Raw genomic sequence first — 17,677 nt, forward strand, 5'->3', positions numbered from 1 at the left:
ATGGCTCAGCATTGCCCCATAGCTGGTCTGACAAAGAGCTCCTTACAGCAGATGGATGAGCTCTGTATTCAGTGCGCTGGAAACACCACCAAAGAATTTTAAGAGATACTTTCTGACATATTTGAGGTGACAGTTGCATCATGTACAGTATCCATTATACTCCACAATAGACTACTATATGCAGAACCAGGTATAGTGAAACAGTGAAGTCTTGGTTGTATGAGTTCTTCCTAGAGAAATATACAACTAAATTGCTGCTGAGAGGATGATACTAGCTGTTTTTTATTTCCATTGTCTTTTTTTTTGGGGGGGGGGGAATTATTGGGTTTACAGATTAGCCAATGAAAAGGGATACAATTTTGGCAATAAAAAGGTTATTTAAATATTCTTTGTGAACAATTTGTTTGATATTATTTATATTATTTATATTATATTATTTATATTATTTATATTATTTTACTGTTTTCAGATTGTCCACCATAGAGATCAGAATTTCTGTAACTGGTTGGATTATTAAAAGGTATTGCAGTATTATAAATATTGAAAAAGTGCTATCATCCAATATATAAGAAATCTTTATATTTTTCATCTGTCAGATCTTGGAAAAGACTTTCAGGAAGTTTAGAAATAAAATATATTTTTGTAATCATTTGAGTTTCCATTTGAAACGGCTTTTATTTTTTCTCTTTAATGAAGCTGAAAAAATCTGGTGCTTTACATTTTTATTCTCTCTGTTGTGCACAGGCCTCATCCTTTATGCCTGCAGAGTTAGGATTTGTTTAGGTTAATACTGCTAGAAAGCCAGAAGAGGGAGCACAGATATTGTTTCTTGTTGGCCGTGCTGTAGGGGTAACTTTGTATCAGAGAAAAATCAGTTAATTTATTTTTAGAAGAAACATTCTAGAAGACTTTTTTTTCCCATCATTTTTATATGATTTAATGAAGGCAAAATTAAGAACTGGATGTTTACAAGAATCTGCAAGAAAAAATAAAGCATAAAATCTGTTTGCAGTTTTATGAATAGCTAGTAATACTACTCAGAATGAAGGATTCCCATTTGTAAGACCTTTTCGAGTTTTTTTTTTTTTACATTTTCTTATGCACTCACTGAGAAATGTGAAGCTTATCAAGATAAGACTGTATTAGAAATGTTTGATTCACTACAGTCTCATATTAGAAAGTGTCTTTAAGCATGTTATTAACCCATTCTGTGTTGAGCTATGTAATATATTTAGTTTGACTTCAGATCATTTACTTACTCAGTAATTTTCCAGTATACTCATATTAAAAACATTATTTTAAAGACACCAAGTGTGTATGAAATTTCCTCCAACTTTTTAATATTAAATGTTATTCTTTCTCATACTGCTTAGATGTTCCTGACTTTGAACAGAAAGACTTCAAAAAATGAGTTGTGACTAATTGCACTCTAATAATCATTTCTACTGCTTAACCTATTTAACCTAGGAGAGTCACACTGTTTTTCTATGACATAAGTTGTATGAAGCTTTTTTAAGGATTCCCCGATTAAAATTAAAATGTATAATCTGTGTGATGCCTTTGTGCTATTGAAAAAAGATTCACATTCATGCCTTTGTTTACGCCTAAATTGGCTTTTATTAATGAAAGCCTGTTATCTATATTCTTCAGTTGCTGCTAGTTACAATTTTTTACTTGTCTGCAAGCTTTTATTTTGAATGTGACTGACATTTCTAATGATTTTTTTTTTWAAAAAATTTAAATCCTAGCAAACACAGCTTCTGGTGTGATCTAATTAAATGTTATGATACAGTATATAAAACATATAAATGTCTTCATACTAGCCACATGCAGCAGGGTAAGGGCTTTGGCATTCTTTAATTATCTGAGCAGGGTTTGTGGAAGTGGGACCTAAGATCATCTATGGATTACTCTTTCCAAGAGTGGGCATTTGCAAGGTGTTTGGCATTATGATCTTGGTCTTGTCCTCCTGGATAAGCTTGGTTAAATACTGCTCTTATTTCAACTTCTCTGGCCCTTCTGCTACATGCTTTGGGTGAAATTTCAGCACCATTCAGTCAATGGAAGCTTTATGAATATTGGCCTCACTGTAGTATGGGTAAATTTGGCAATAGATTTAAAAGAAAGTAGTATTTCACTCCCAGGCTTTTCTTTTCTTTCTTTCTTTCTTTCTTTCTTTCTTTCTTTCTTTCATGCCAGCTTCTGTGCTTTGAATAGTGCCGTACATGTTCCTTCAACTCTCTTTTTAAAGTCAATGTTGTTTGCAGAGCTTCTGTGGATGGACCAGATTATTAATGATGTTTATTTGTATTTGAAGTTAATCTTATATATCATATTGGCTGGGTTTGAACTTCAGCTCCCAAAGGTGTTAAGCCAGGAATACTCCACAAATAGAATTATTTTGGTTGGTATGAAACTAAGATAGGGAGAACATTCCTCACACTGGAGGCGGTATATACTATTGAATGGATTCTGCTTTGAGAACGTATTTCCCGATGCTGTAGGATGGTCAAGTTCACAAATCTTTTGTGCCAGTTTATACCTACCATATTTCTGTTGAAGCCCAAGGAACCGTAGCATACAGGATTCTTTTTTTTTTTTTTTTGTCATGTTCATCCCTAAGATAGCTCTACTGCAGTAGAGTGATTGGATTTGGTTGAAAATTCCCAAATTTTACAATAGGGAAGAGAAGGAGAAGGGGAAAGGGAAAAGAAAGAGGAGCAATCTGACCTGGTCTGATCTTTCTCTCCCCCATGTTGCAATGTTGGCCCATTATGTCTTTCAGTATGTGGTGTAACAGAAAAAAAAAACACAAAAAAAAMCCCAAAAAACCCTCTTATAAAACCCTTCCCTTTTCCCGCTAGAGGGCTCTCCCAAAATACTCATGGGAGATAGCTTCAGTGACAGAGATTCTTCTCCTCTAAACAGGCACTCCAATAACAGTGCGAAGGGCATAGTAATGACTAGATCAGAATCAAATGAAATCAAATCTAATCTCTGACAGGTTTTGCAAAAAAAATGAGATTATTTTTATAAATATTTTTATAGATAGTTTATCATTATATTTAGTTTATATGTACATATAGTTTTATGTAAGTAGATTTTTTTATGTAGATATATATTTTCTGGGGGTTAACTCAGCAAAACATACACATTCTGAGGTGAGAAGCTGGCAGAATTTTAGAATTAAATTTTAGATGTATAAATTTTGGAAATGTAAAAAATAAATACAATTTTACACAAGTATTTGACATCTTTGTTAACACCCATAGTAATAAGTCCAGAAAGTTGGTGACTCAAGAAAAGTTGACTGTGTTACAAGTCTGAAACTAAACACTTGCACCAGTGCTCAGTAAATATGTAGCTCAACTAAAAATAGAAATTACCCTCATCAGCAAAGGGTATCCATGAGGGAATGATATTTCCTATAAATATACTAAGGTACGTGTAGATTAGTTTAATCTAATGAAGGGGATGTAAACAAACCGAGGGCCAGAGCTCCGAGTTGTGGAAGTAGGATGCATAAAAAACGTTCAAGGAAAGCTGATGTGCTAGCTAAAATCCTTAATTTCCTGCCATTAAAAAAAAAAAAAGTTTGTTATTAATATCTGGCAACCATTGCATTAAGAACTTGTAAAATAATATCCCCAAAGAAGTCACTCAGTTTTACCAAGAATTTCAACAGGGCGAGGTTTTCTTCTATACTTATCTTACCTATTCAAAATTCAACCTGTGATTTTGAATGTAAAAATTTTAATGATCTATCATACCTGGTATTTCATACCTGAAAAGGCACATGTTTTCAGAAGGTGATTGCTTAATATTTTCTGATTATAGCATTTTCTCAAAACCAGGCACCCTTATAACAATGAAGGGAATCACAAATAATTACTGGTCTATATTTAACTATTTTATTCTTTTTTATTTTTAGAAGGAAAAACCATCCAAACAAATAAAGCCATGTAATGGGAACACATTTAAATAAAGATGAAAAATCATTATTAATGTTTGGAAAAAGAGTTCAAATTGGAAAACTAGTCACATACTTTTTTGGCTGTGTTTGCCCTGATGCATATGACATAAAAATATACCTAGGATAAACTGATCACCAAAAAAATGATTTACTGGTATATTATTAATACAGTAAATAGTCAACATGTGGGGGAAAAAAAAACTGTTTTGACTGATCTGAAAGGATGTCATGCATAAGAATAATAAATATCAGAAGTTTTAAAAGTATTGATGAGGATGATAATACAAATAAAAATATTGATGACAATGCAGTTTGCAATCACAGATTACAATAGAACTTCAACAGAAATAACTCCTATAAATTTATCTGTCATAAAGGGGTGCATACAAGACAAACAGGTAAATATTGAACTTTGGAAGCTCAGGAATAAGACTACTATCAACATTTGTTATAATCTCTGTGATTTAAACAACGCTTTTTCTCATTATATGTCTGAAGTGGATGAGGGAGGTGCAAAGCCCTTGGATAAATGGATGTGAGATTATGAGGGCAAGGGGAACACCCAGATTAGCTGACTGAAGGGTTCTCAACTGTGCAATGCAAGGAAAATACCAGCCAGCTTTGAAGGTCAGCCAGATTTAAGTGGGTTAAATTAGTTCAAGTATGGCCCCCTTAAAGTCAGTCTGCATTTGGAGTCAGCTGGCAGTCTTAGCTAAGAGTACAAAATAACTTTAGAGGAGGTAATCTAATTTTTCTTTATCAAAAGTTATAAAGCTAACTAAACTATAACTAAAATATACTATGGTTACTCTTCTCCCCCTCCCCCACTCCCCCAAGTAGCCATTCTGATAAGTAAAATTAAAGTAATAGCATCTTAGGGTTTAACACCACTACAAAAATGTGGAGACATTTTTTGTTGGTTTTCTCCAAGGTATAGCCCAAGCATATTGGATTATTTTGATAGATATGTTCCTCTAAAGAATAATGACTAGAAAGGAAAATAAAGGACATTTATATAGCTATAAAATGAAAAGTCACTTGGCCAGATGGATACTCGCTCTACACTTGGCCTTTTTCACTGTGAATTTGGCATTTGCTAAATATTAGAGGTCATACTTCTGTTATTTATTTCTCTCCAAATGTGTGTTTTGTTCTGTACCAATACATAGAAAGTAGCCCTGTCCCTGCAGGCCTGTAGAGTCACCTCAGACATTATCCAAATAGGAAGCTACATATGATACTTTGAGGCATGCATGAAGCAGTAAAGCACAAGACCATCTTAGAAAAAAAAATATATAAAAAATGTATTTTAAGAAGTGATTTGAATGAGGAGGGAGGATTATTTGGTTTATAACAAGCTACAAGCAGTTCCAAAAGATTTTGCAGCATCATCTATAATACAAACACACATATACTTTTCATAGTACTTGATAATACAATTGCATTTTGCTGATTGCTTTACAGCTATGGTCTGTTGAAAAGCAGCAAGCATGGGCTGCTCCACAAGGGAAGGGGAGCTGGAAGCAGAGGGTAATGGTGACACCCACAAGGCAGTGCCTCACTGTCAAGGGCGCTGTCCCATGGTACCCAAACAAGAAGAACAAACCAGGGCCAGTGACAGTGACCAGGGTCAGACAATAAAGCAGATCACCAGGCATGTCCATAGTGATGAGGCAGGTCTGAGGTCAAGCCGGAAGTCAAATAAGTGGGTGAGGATCATGTCCATGACTGTAATCAGGGTCAGCCACAGCCCAGCGATAACCAGACAAGTCCATAGTGATAAGGCAGGTCCAAACCAGGGTCCTGCCGTGATGGAGAAATGGCTCAAAAAAAGATTCTTGCAGCCATTCAAAATAAGGATATAGATATTTTGTGATGTCTTTGCTATTAGCCAACGTTTCAACTCAAGGATTGAAGCACTGCTGTTGCCAGCAATGTGGCTATATGCTACATTGCTCTTTCTCTTAATCGTTTCCATTTTTTTAATACCTACAAATTCCAGCTGACTGAGAACTGGAAGCTCCCATGACCCTGAACTGCTGTTGGTAATGGAGAGTTTCTATGCTTTGACCAAATTGTAGGAAGCATTTCTGCTACTTGAGCAGCTTGTGACTGCACCAGTCATGTTTATACTATCAGATCCAGGAATATTTTCACATTTCTCAGGCCAGATGTGCAGCCAGCTATGAGACATCAGCACATACTGGCATCCCTATCTACTCTTAGGCTCTTATTTCTGAGAAGAAAAAAGAGGTATTGAGGCTAGACAAAAACCAGAGAGCTGTAGTTGCCTCCATGTCTGTTCTATCAGGAGTTCAGGACCCCACAGCATGACCCCAGTCAGTCAGTCTAGACATAGACAAAGAGACTTACATAGTTGCTTAAGTCCTATCCTAAACAGAGATGCTTTCTGAATTGAGGCATTTCCTGTGATCACTTAACTCCCAAGTCCTTTTTTTTCCCTTTACCATATCGCATYTTTCTGTTGCACGCACTGAAAATGGCAATACAGAACACCTAGACTGCTATTTCTACTGAGTCTTCTGCCTCAAATTTCTCTGAGAAAATGCTACAGTGATTTTGTGCATCCATCGCTGTGCATCCTGAAAGAAGAGCTACCTGTCAAGTGAATTCATTGCATGAGCTGGATATCATATTCTGGTAGTGGTTACTGCTTTAGCTTGAATAACGGCATTACTTTGTAGTTTGGTTTTATTTTAAGTATACACAGTGAACTTTCAGGTACATGTAAATTAAACAGCTGATTTGTTTAATAGCTGTGTGTAATAGAGCCCTCCAAATGGTAAAAAATCACATGCTTTTCATCTTAACACTATATACTAAAATTCCAGATGTGAGAACAGATGCTGACTTATTATCTGTGATGCAAAATATTTCTGGATCTCTTATAGCTTGTTTTGTGTAGTAATATTACCATGTAGATGATAAAAACTAAGCTGATTTTGGAATGGTTTATAACCTATAAAAGCTGTAATGACTAATCCTGCATCTCAGATTAGCCTATGAGATTGGTAGGTACATGTGCTATAAATTAGACCTAACATTTTGTAAATTTTTAAGGATACTATAAAATAATAATATAAAGTACAGCAAGTAGTATAAGTGATAGTAGATTATTAAATGCATACACATTATATATTATTGATCACTCTTACAATTTTAAAGTGTCTAGAGATCCCAAATGACACTATGGGCTCTGAACAAATACATTATATGTGATAATTCATGCTATTAATTTTGTAGAGTGCAAATAGAAAAAAGGTAGAAAAAAGAAAAGAAAACAGTAGAAGTAGATTTGCCTAAAGTCACAGGTCAGCTTATTAGAATATCTTCGATATGCTAAAGATTTCAAGGTGCTTTATGAATTTCCTGGTGATAATGCAGTAGACAAATACAATAGCCATACATTTAATGCATCCTTCATCCTGGATTTAGGAAGCCATTTCAGTAGGTGCAACTGACATCAATAAACTTAAGCTCTTCCTGTCCTGCAGGGTAACAGGTTCTAAATCCCCCAGAGCAGGAATGCTGACCAGCACTCTGTGCAACCACCTACCACCTTTGCAGTCTCATGGCATGTTTACATTTCATGAGATTAAGCAAAAATGCCCTCAGTTTTGTGTCCCGTCCCAAGGACTGTCAGCTAATGACCCATCCATAGTAAAAAAGGATTCACTGCTGCTTCTCTCACTAAGTGTTGAAATGGCTCAATGGATAAAATAAACATTTTGGTTTAGTTAAAGAAAGTGCAAGGATGTCTGCTCTGCAGATATAGAAAAAACTGAGCTGGCACCATGTATTTTACAAGACATTAGACCCGAAGAAAATCAGGCCCTGTCTGCATAGTATTCATTGACTACAACGCGAGTCAACTTAGGAAACTTTTTTTTTTTTTTATTACTCTGGTCAGAATTTAGGCACCTAAATAAATTTTTATTTAACTTCTTTAGTACTTCCGTAATCAAAGACACTTCTCTTTTCCTAATGAAGCATACTTTCTTACCTAAAACTGCACTAATGTAGGTGCTACACAGTGCTGTTCTTTGGCATACCACGCTTTATTCCTGACTTGCCTTTGACTGAAATACATTGTACATTAAGAAGAGTTATGATTCAATATACCTAGCTCTATGTGTATTGTGCCAACAAGAAAAATGTGGGACTGGAACAAGGAAAATGTGGAGCCATTGCTGAATGGGATGATTTAGTAACAGCGGGCTCAGATAAACTTAGGTGCTCAAAACCTTCTTTGCTTTAGCCTTCACCAGCAAGGTCTCCCAGGCATCTGTGCTTAGAGACAGAGTTCAAGGAGGAGAGAAACTACCAGCTATGAATGAGGACCGAGTCAGGGATTACTTGAGAAGACTCATTCCAAACAAATGCACACGACCTGGTGGGCTGTATCTGTGGGTGCTGAGAAAGCTGGATAACGTCCTTGGAAGGTTGCTCTCTACCATCTTTAAAAAGCCATGGAGATCAGGGGAGACCCCTGATGAGTGGAGAAAGGCAAATGTTGAACCCATCTTCAAAAAAGTCCAGAAGGGTGGTCTGGGCAGCTACAAGCCTGTCAGTCTTACTTCACTCCCTGGGAAAATCATGGAGCAAGTTATCTAGGAACACATTTCCAGTCAAACAAAAGAAGACATGGTATTGAGAACAGTCAGCATGGATTTACCAAGGGCAAATCATGGCTGACCCATCTAATTGCCTTCTGTGATAAAATACTTGGAATTATAGATGAGGGGAGAGCAGTGGATGTCATTTGCCTTGATGTTAGTAAGGCTTTGACCCTGTCTCTCATAATATTCTTGTATCCCTGTTAGGACTTCACAATGTAGATGGGTGAACAACCAGATGGATAAAAAGCTGTTTGGAGAAACAAGCTCAGAGGGTAGTTCTACTTAAAGGACAGTAACAAGCAGGGATCTATACCGGGACCTGTCCTGTTTTTTAACATCTTTATCAGTGGTGTGGAGGAGGTGACACAGTGCACTCTCAGCAAGTTTTCAGATGACATCAAATTGGGGGAACCACTTAATATGCTGGAGGTCAAGGCTGCCAATCAGAGGGACCTAGACAAGCTGGAGGAATGGGCCAACAGAAACATCATGAAATTCAACAAGGAAGAATGCAAAGTCCTGTCCCTGGGAAGAAAGACTCCCCCTGGCAGTGATACAGGCTGGAGCCTGATGGGCTGGAGAGCAGCTGTGTGGAAAGGGCCCTGGGTTCCCATGAGGGACTGCGAGCTGAATATGAGYCAGCAGTGCACCCAGGCAGCAAAGATGGCCAGCAGCATCCAGGACTGTGTGTGCCCTTTACTCAGCACTTGTTAGGCCGCATCTCTAATACTGGATCCAGTGTTGGTCCCCCAGTACAGAAAAGGCATTGATAAACTGAGGTGAGTCAGGGGATGGCCACCGGGATGGTCAGAGCTCCTGCCTTGTGAGGAGGAAGGGCTGAGGGACCAGGGCTGGCTCAGCCTGGAGAAGGGTCAGCTGTGGGGGCACCTCAAAGCAGCCCCAGTACCTATGGGGAGAGCATCAAGGAAATGAGCCAGGCTCTTCACAGTGGTGCGTGGCAGGAGGATGAGAGGCAATGGACACAAATTGAAATGGATATAAGGATATATCCGCATATAAGGAAGAATTTTTTCCTCATGAGGACATTCAAGCAGTGGAGCAGGTTGTCCAGAGAGGTTGTGCCATCTCTGTCCTTAGATGTTTTCAAGACCTGACTGGAGAAAGCCCTGAGCAACCTGGTCTGACCTCAGAGCTGGCCCTGCTTTGAGCAGGAGGTTGGACTAGAGACATACTGTGGTCCCTTCCCATCTGAATTGTCTTGTGAATCTATGATCTATTTTGCCTATTAGCCACTTTGGACTTCCTTTATGGTTAACAATATTTCTAGGATGTGATTATTTTGAGCTGTTTATTATGAGTATTTGTTTTAACTGAGATGAATGATGCCATAAAACTGCTTATTTCTTCACTGGCTATGAAGATAGTCCAGACAGCTAACTCAGATCTAATTGTCAACACGCTAGACATCTAAAATTAGGTCAGGCAAATCCTATACTGGCTGTCTGTGCCCAGCTCCCTGAAGGGCCTGTTTGGATACCAGGGAGAGAAAGGAGGAAATTCTTTTTGTACAATGCCATAGCAGCTAGAACACTTGCTAAACGCAGATAACAGAAAAATAACTGAAATCTGGACCCTTTGTGCAGGGACAGGTCTCCCTTTTCCTCARTAAATGCTCAACTACTGCTGACATATGACTAGCTTGTCTCAACATCAGTAGAAGTATAAAAAGCTCACTTAAGTTCTCCTGCTGGAACTCCTTCTATTCATAGCAAATGGATACGTTTTGATTTTGAACTTAAATCGTTAAAGAAAAGCTTTCTTCATTAACTTACAAATAGACTACATACCATTCATGCTGCCACGGTATCTTGCATCTTTTGTCAGTGTAACAATAACTCTGACATATTCTGTTTATATAAATATATTCTGTAGCTGGATCTGTAGCCATAGAAATATTATCATGTTCATTTATGTTACTAATAACGTGTTGGGAACAAATAAAATTAATTACAACAATAATTGATAATAGGGGTAATACTGTTCATTTTTCCCTTGAATATTCCATTCAGGTTATATGTGTGAAAAAGTTCAGTAGTTTCCTTTTCAAGGTATATACCATTCTAATCTTGTCAAAATTATGCCTTGTTKTTTTTTTTTTAACTGCATAAAAGAATATATTAAGATTATGGCTTAATTATAGCCATGGCTTTTCAAGCCTTATTAGCGTTCTATGCTTTATGACTTTCAGTTTGCTTTTCATGTATATAATCCTTCATTATACAAAACCAAGACACTTCACTTTTATGTTGCTTTTCTTCTATCACTTAGCATGTTAGTACCCTTCTCCTTTGTGATCTGAGCAACAATATCTTTGTTCATACTAATTCAAAGCAAGAATGTGATACTGCATTCAAAATTGTAGGTTTTCCTGACACAACTCTTGCTACTACATGGTGTATTTTGTCTTCAAACATTAGTGCCCCAAGGCACACATATGCTTGAGCCTGGGGAATGTGTGTTTTCTTTTGAAGTTTGTTTGCATTTCTAATTCACAATAGGGTGCAAAGTTAAGATTTCAGAGCACTGAAACAAGGACAGATTACCATTGTTTATTTTCAGCATCTCATCCATAGACATGTACAAACTGTTTCCATAATTATTGTAAACTGTAATTTTCTTACATACTCGCAGATCAATTTTGTACTAGTCTATGACAGAAAACTCTAATATAGAGTCTGATTTGTGTCTATTTTGCTAACATATTATAAGAAAATACTTCCTGAATAACCTACTTGCTTCATTTTATACCCATGCTTTATTATATGTTGAAAGATCTTCTTGATATTCTATCATATATCCATTTTATAAAGTAAGCACTATTCAAAATTATCTGTTTTTTTTTGTTTTTTTTTTTAATTACTGGCAACATTAATGCTTTCATTGTTGCAAGGTCTTCATTGGAACATACACTGTACAGACTAGTCCTTCTGCACTAAGAAGCTTTAGTTATTTGCCTGCAGCCTGCTGTAGACAAAGCACATTTTCTGTGTAGGAACCATATTTATCATTCAGCAAAATTAATTATTGTTACGTCTCCTGTTCTAATATCCAGAATATTGCTTTCAGATATTGACTTTTGTCCATGAGTAGCCAAGAACAGGTCTTGCTAGTCAGCAAGTTACTAAGTTAGAAGTTAGTTACTTCTTTTCATGCTGCTATTATTATTACTTTTGGATTCAAAGACTTTTCTTTCTCCTTTACTTTTTTTCTTACAGCTATAATAGGTTAAATAATTGAATGTATTTCAAGTAGACATTCACAGAAAAATTATCAGAATTTACAACAAATACTGTAAGACTGCTCAGTCATGTGTTGTCTTTATTTCTGATTTTTTCTTTACTCAGTCCACTGATTAATTTGAGGTATCTCTAAGTATGGAGTTCCATAGCTTCTCTTTCTTCTAAATTATACCAGACAGTACTTTTGTGGATTTATGTGGAACCATCACCAACATGACTGGCAAGAGTGGAAAAAATAGTATTAAAATGCGATCTCATATGATCCTTGCATATTTTTCATGAAAAGCGTGATGATTGGTAAAACTAATATTCATGTCCTTGTTATTAAAGCAGACTTTGCTCAATATGGAAGTAACTCCTCCCATCCAATTGTTTATCTCTCCCCTGCTAAATATATGCTATGATAAAATAGAAAGTGACTGTTGATCAGGACACTATCACTTCAAGTCATATCAGTATTTGAGAATCAAGAGGGATGTTTAGAAATATGGATTTCAGTCCTGACTTATATGGAAGAGTATCTGAGACAGTGAGCTCCAGATTTTTTGTACGATTATGAGTAATGACAAATTATACTAGATTATTGGTTATTTCAGTTTTTAGAAAAAAATAGTATTTCTGATAATGACTGTGATTGTTACCTATCATTTCCATTATAATGCTCTAATAACTTATTCCTATTTTGGGTTTTTGCCGTTGCCTGAATAAAGTTTAAAAATAAATATTGCAGGTATATTAGAATATTTAGCCATTATGTGCACTTATGTGTAATGTCTCTCTACTTTGCCAAGTATTACTCATTTTGTAATTATGTTATTGATATCACACCTATTGAATATAGAGTTTCAAATGGAGTATGGAGTCTCAGAATCAATGTGCAGCCTTTTACATAGCCTGAATGTGAAGACCCCTGGATAAACAAATAAGAATCATGATTTCACTATTTCTTACATACATGAGATATTCTTGTTAGTCTGATTGATTATGGTAGGGTCAGTAAGTAAGCTTTCCATATAAACATTTATATGGTATGGTAAAAATAATCTCTGATTCAATTCTGCTTACCTCACTGGCGTAATAGAAAGATGGATTTTATCCTGCTTGCCATCTCAGGCAATTGGAAAAAAAAAAAAAAAGACCAAAAGCTTCTCTGAAGAGCAGAGGAAAATACAGTAAATATTTCCCACTCCTTATTTTATCTGTTTTTGCTTACCTGATGTATCTAAAGTATTGAGGCAAGTCAACTGGAGATGTGAGCACAATAGGCAGCCACTCTGATAATTGTACCAGATGCTTAAAAGCTTCTCCTCAAAGTTCTGTTATTTTTTTCCCCTTTTTTTGTCAGAATGATCAGAAGTCTTGCTGCACTCACAATAGGGAGCAGGGGGTTTTTTATTTATGGAGGAAATTGATGTTCTGATAGCTGTTATTGCCATTTGTGTGCTCTCTTTTACAATATTTTTGAACCTAGGTTTCAAGATCTCCTGTGTAGATAATTCCATCCTATAATGAGGAGATAGCATAGACAAAATATACTCTTTTATAGAGGATCAGGAGGAACTGGATCTCCTTTTCTGAAGTTTTGTGGTCTTCATCCAAATGCAAGATAAGGAAACTTTTTAAAAATTAAATTTTAAATTATTGATTGAACTCAGTTTGAGTCAACTCTTAGGCTATAATTGTCAGTTATAGAAGAAATAGATATTTCCTAATTGCCACTTTCTTCAAAACACCATACCCTGTTAGATTTAACTATAGGTAGATTGCTATTCTTATTCTCAGACTTCCAAAATGCTAAAAAGAAGCAATTACAAAACAGTGTGAGGTTTGAAAGAATATTGCTCTCTTAAAACATGTGATTAGATTCTGGCCCAACTCTCTATTGTCAATTAAATCTAGGAATTTTCCTGTGCCTGAGTTATCCTTTCATATAATCCTGATGATAGTATTGAGAATGCTCTTTTGACTAGTCCTTCTGCCCTCACAGGACATCATACCTATCACTACATCTCATGCTGATTTTTGCCTGAAGAAGGTTGGGCAATTAATGATACATTTCTGATTATAAAAGTGAATCACAGTTGTTTTTGAAAAGTTCATGACATTTCTTCTTCTAAATCAAGTAACCATATACATATTATTTTTGCTAAATAGCCTAAATAGTCATGAAGAGATGTCAATATTTGAACAAATGACATTTCTTCTTTTTTGTATAGCTTTAATCTTACCRTGGACACCTTTACTTTTCAGTTTATAAACCAGCATTACGATCTATTTTCCCTTTTCTTTATTGATTCAGTACATTGTCAAACAGGCTCAGAGTTTCAACTGATATGTGATAGAGACCAAAAACATCATAGAATAATGGAAAATAAGGTGGAGAGTGACTCCTTTTTCACTCATTTCCACCACAAGCAATACCACTGATGTGAATGGACTACTCAAAGTAAGTTACTGTTTAATGCAAGAGAAAGTACTGTATCTGGCTTTCTAAGTACAGTATAAGGAACAAGTCTGCATCTCCACAGTACTGTGCCAGTCCAATTCTAACTTTCAAATATTAATGTGTAGCCTCATAGCTAAGGAAGCAAGCTAGTAAAATGCTTGGAAAGAACATCACAGTCTTGTAGGAAAGGTATGAAGGCAAGTGGAAGGTCTTTTCTCTCTAATATTTAYAAAGAAACAAAATGAGATTTTAGGCTTAGGTGAACCTTTTTGCAAAAGGGAACAGCAAAAGAGTAAAACAAACAAACAAACAAACAAAAAACCTCAAACAGGAGACCTTGTTCCTCAGAAATCCTGTTTACCTAAGAGTGCTTACTATCCATGCCTATACTAGCAATTTAAATAAGGCTAGGGAATGTTCTTAGGCACTGAAATTTAATGGTTTATGTTGTTAAATTGCAAGTATAACCCCTAGAAAAGTTTTGGGCTTTGCCCAGCTTTCAGAAAGTTCCCAGGCATGGTTTGGGAATTAGCATGGGCGAGAGACCATTACCAGTAGGCCATCTAGGTAAGGCCTCCCTATTCTGGACAGTTTAGTAGCATAGGTAAGGGCTGCTCCATGCCAGTTGGCCTCAGAGCCAGAGAACAGTCCTTGGTGTATTTGATTTTTTATTATAAACCAGCCCCTGAGGTGGAAATTTTCAGATGCTTGACAATTTAAACAGTCTGATTACTTAAGTTGAATGTATGGATTTAGGCTCTAATTATAGACTTCTTTTTTAAGAAAATGTTGGCCTGAATATTTGAGCAAATACAGGGCAGAGAGTTTTCCAATAATGCCAAAGGGAACTTGACGGCTAGGAGACATGCCAGCTTCCAGGCACTCTGAGCACTGTATTGGTTTTCCCCTCCTTTGGCAGCTCAGTAAGTGCCCAGAAATGCTACTTCCATTGCCCATTTGTGCATAATTTATACCCACTGAAAGACTTAGGTTATCACCACCAAAGAGTTGTGACAAAAATAGCATCACAAATGACTTGACTTGGTTTGCCTATGCTTATTTATCCTCTTTGTTACAATATTGAATTTTCGAGCAAGTTATGTCTAAAAACTAGCTGATCAACTAACAACTTTCAGGCTTCAACCAAGTAAAATAAATCCCCATGTTAGATGCTCAAAACTAAGAAAACCCCATTGCCTATATTTCTCTCCCTGATGTGTACAGCATCTTTTGGCCCTAAAAACAGTGAAAAATTCAAGGGAGTAACTTTCACCTAATACCGGGATGTTTATAAATCCTCAAATTGCTTTAATAAGAAAAACAGTTATTATATCAATATTGTACTTTATTCCATCACACTCTTCTATTTCATCTTCTAGTGTTGGTATAAGTGTTTCAAACTTTTAGTCTGTTAAAAAAATCAGCTTCTTTAGCAGTCATTGCAGAGTAATCATCCTTTAAAACCATAATGACAAAATAGAGAAAGTAAAAGAATCTGAGCCTGTTTCCTTGGGAAAATGACACTTGTGTGGTCATACCACCTTAATGTTTTACTGCATGTCCTCCCTTTTGAACCTATTACTATTTCAAATTATTTTGGAAGAAGGGATGGAAGATTCAGATGATAATTAGGTTCCTACAAATTTAATGGAAAACAACAAAAAAAATCATACTCACTGACCTGGAAGTTTATTTTTGTTATTTTATTTTCTAATATATTGAATTATCTTTCTTTTTCATTAGCTAGCATCCAAATGTTACATCTATAGAAAACAAAACTTTTAAGAAACTTTTCTATATGAGACAGTATTTCACAATTAATTTTTGAATTTAAAGTTATCTAAAGAAAAATTATAAGCATTCCTTCTCAGCATCCAGGCCTTAATTTACTCTGTCCAGAAATAATTCTTCTCAATTAATGCTTGTAGGTGTTTAAACTGCTTTAAATTATTGATATTTATGGTTACGGGCTGATGGTTAAAATCTCTTGTCAGTTTACAACAATAAATCTGATTTTCCCTTTGCTGATCTTAAGTTCCTTTCTTCTAATGCAATAATTCTTTTTTCCACATTTTCCATATCTCGTATCATAAACAAGTTGTTAACTTATCTAAAAAGATGGTAGAATTCTTTTTATGGTTGTGATGTTCTGAAAATTTCACCATTTATTAAACTAGTTTTTCTGTAGGCTCTTTAAAGAGTACTAGGATAGAGTATATCCTGGTGTACTTATGAACTGATACAAAAATAAAGAGAGATTTCATCCATTCCTTTATAGTACATTTTCAGCTCTTAGCMTGCAATTATATCATTTAAATGTTTTATCTGGGATTCCAAAGCCAAAGGCTGTCTTACAAAATGTCACGATATTCTTTGTCAGAGTTGCTAAGATTAATATATTTAATATTATTTTCCATTTTTTTCTTGAGCAGCTGACAAATTTAAAATATTTGATCCTCACGGGTACCTTTATTCTGAATCCCATATTGGTGTTTCCTTCTCATTTCCTTTGGTTTGGGGATAATGTAAGATGGCTGCAGTGGTGGAAATGCCATGATAATCKTTTGATCTAATCTTGTCACATTTTCTTAGTATTTCACAGAATCACAGAATCACAGAATCGCTGAGGTTGGAAGGGACCTCCGGAGATCATCTAGTCCAACCCCCAAGCAGGGTCACCTAGAGCACGTTGCACAGGATTGCATCCAGGTGGGTTTTGAAAATCTCCAGACAAGGAGACTCCACAACCTCTCTGGGAAACCTGTTCCAGTGCTCTGTCACCCTCACAGTGAAGAAGTATTTCCTCATGTTCAGATGGAAGTGTCTGTGTTTCAGTTTGTGCCCATTGCCTTGCGTCCTGTCACTGAGCACTACTGAAAAGAGTCTGGTCCCATCCTCTTGACACCCTCCCTTCAGATACTTGTACACGTTGATAAGATCTCCTCTCAGCCTTCTCTTCTCCAAGCTAAACAGGCCCAGCTCTCTCAGCCTTTCCTCATAAGAGAGATGCTCCAGTCCCCCAGTCATCTTTGTGGCCCTTCGCTGGACTTGCTCCAGTAGTGCCATGTCTCTCTTGTACTGGGGAGCCCAGAAGTGGATGCAGTACTCCAGATGTGGCCTCAGCAGGGCTGAGGAGAGGGGGAGAATAACCTCCCTCCACCTGCTGGCAACACTCTTCCTGATGCACCCCAGGATACCATTGGCCTTCTTGGCCACATGGGCACATTGCTGCCTCATGCTTAACTTCGTGTCCACCARCACTCCCAGGTCCTTCTCCGCAGAGCTGCTCTCCAGCAGGTCAACCCCCAACCTGTCCTGGTGCCGGGGGTTATTCCTCCCCAGGTGCAGGACCCTGCAC

Source organism: Apteryx rowi, unplaced genomic scaffold (assembly GCF_003343035.1).
Source record: "Apteryx rowi isolate R43461 unplaced genomic scaffold, aptRow1 scaffold_244, whole genome shotgun sequence".
Lineage (NCBI taxonomy): Eukaryota > Metazoa > Chordata > Aves > Apterygiformes > Apterygidae > Apteryx > Apteryx rowi.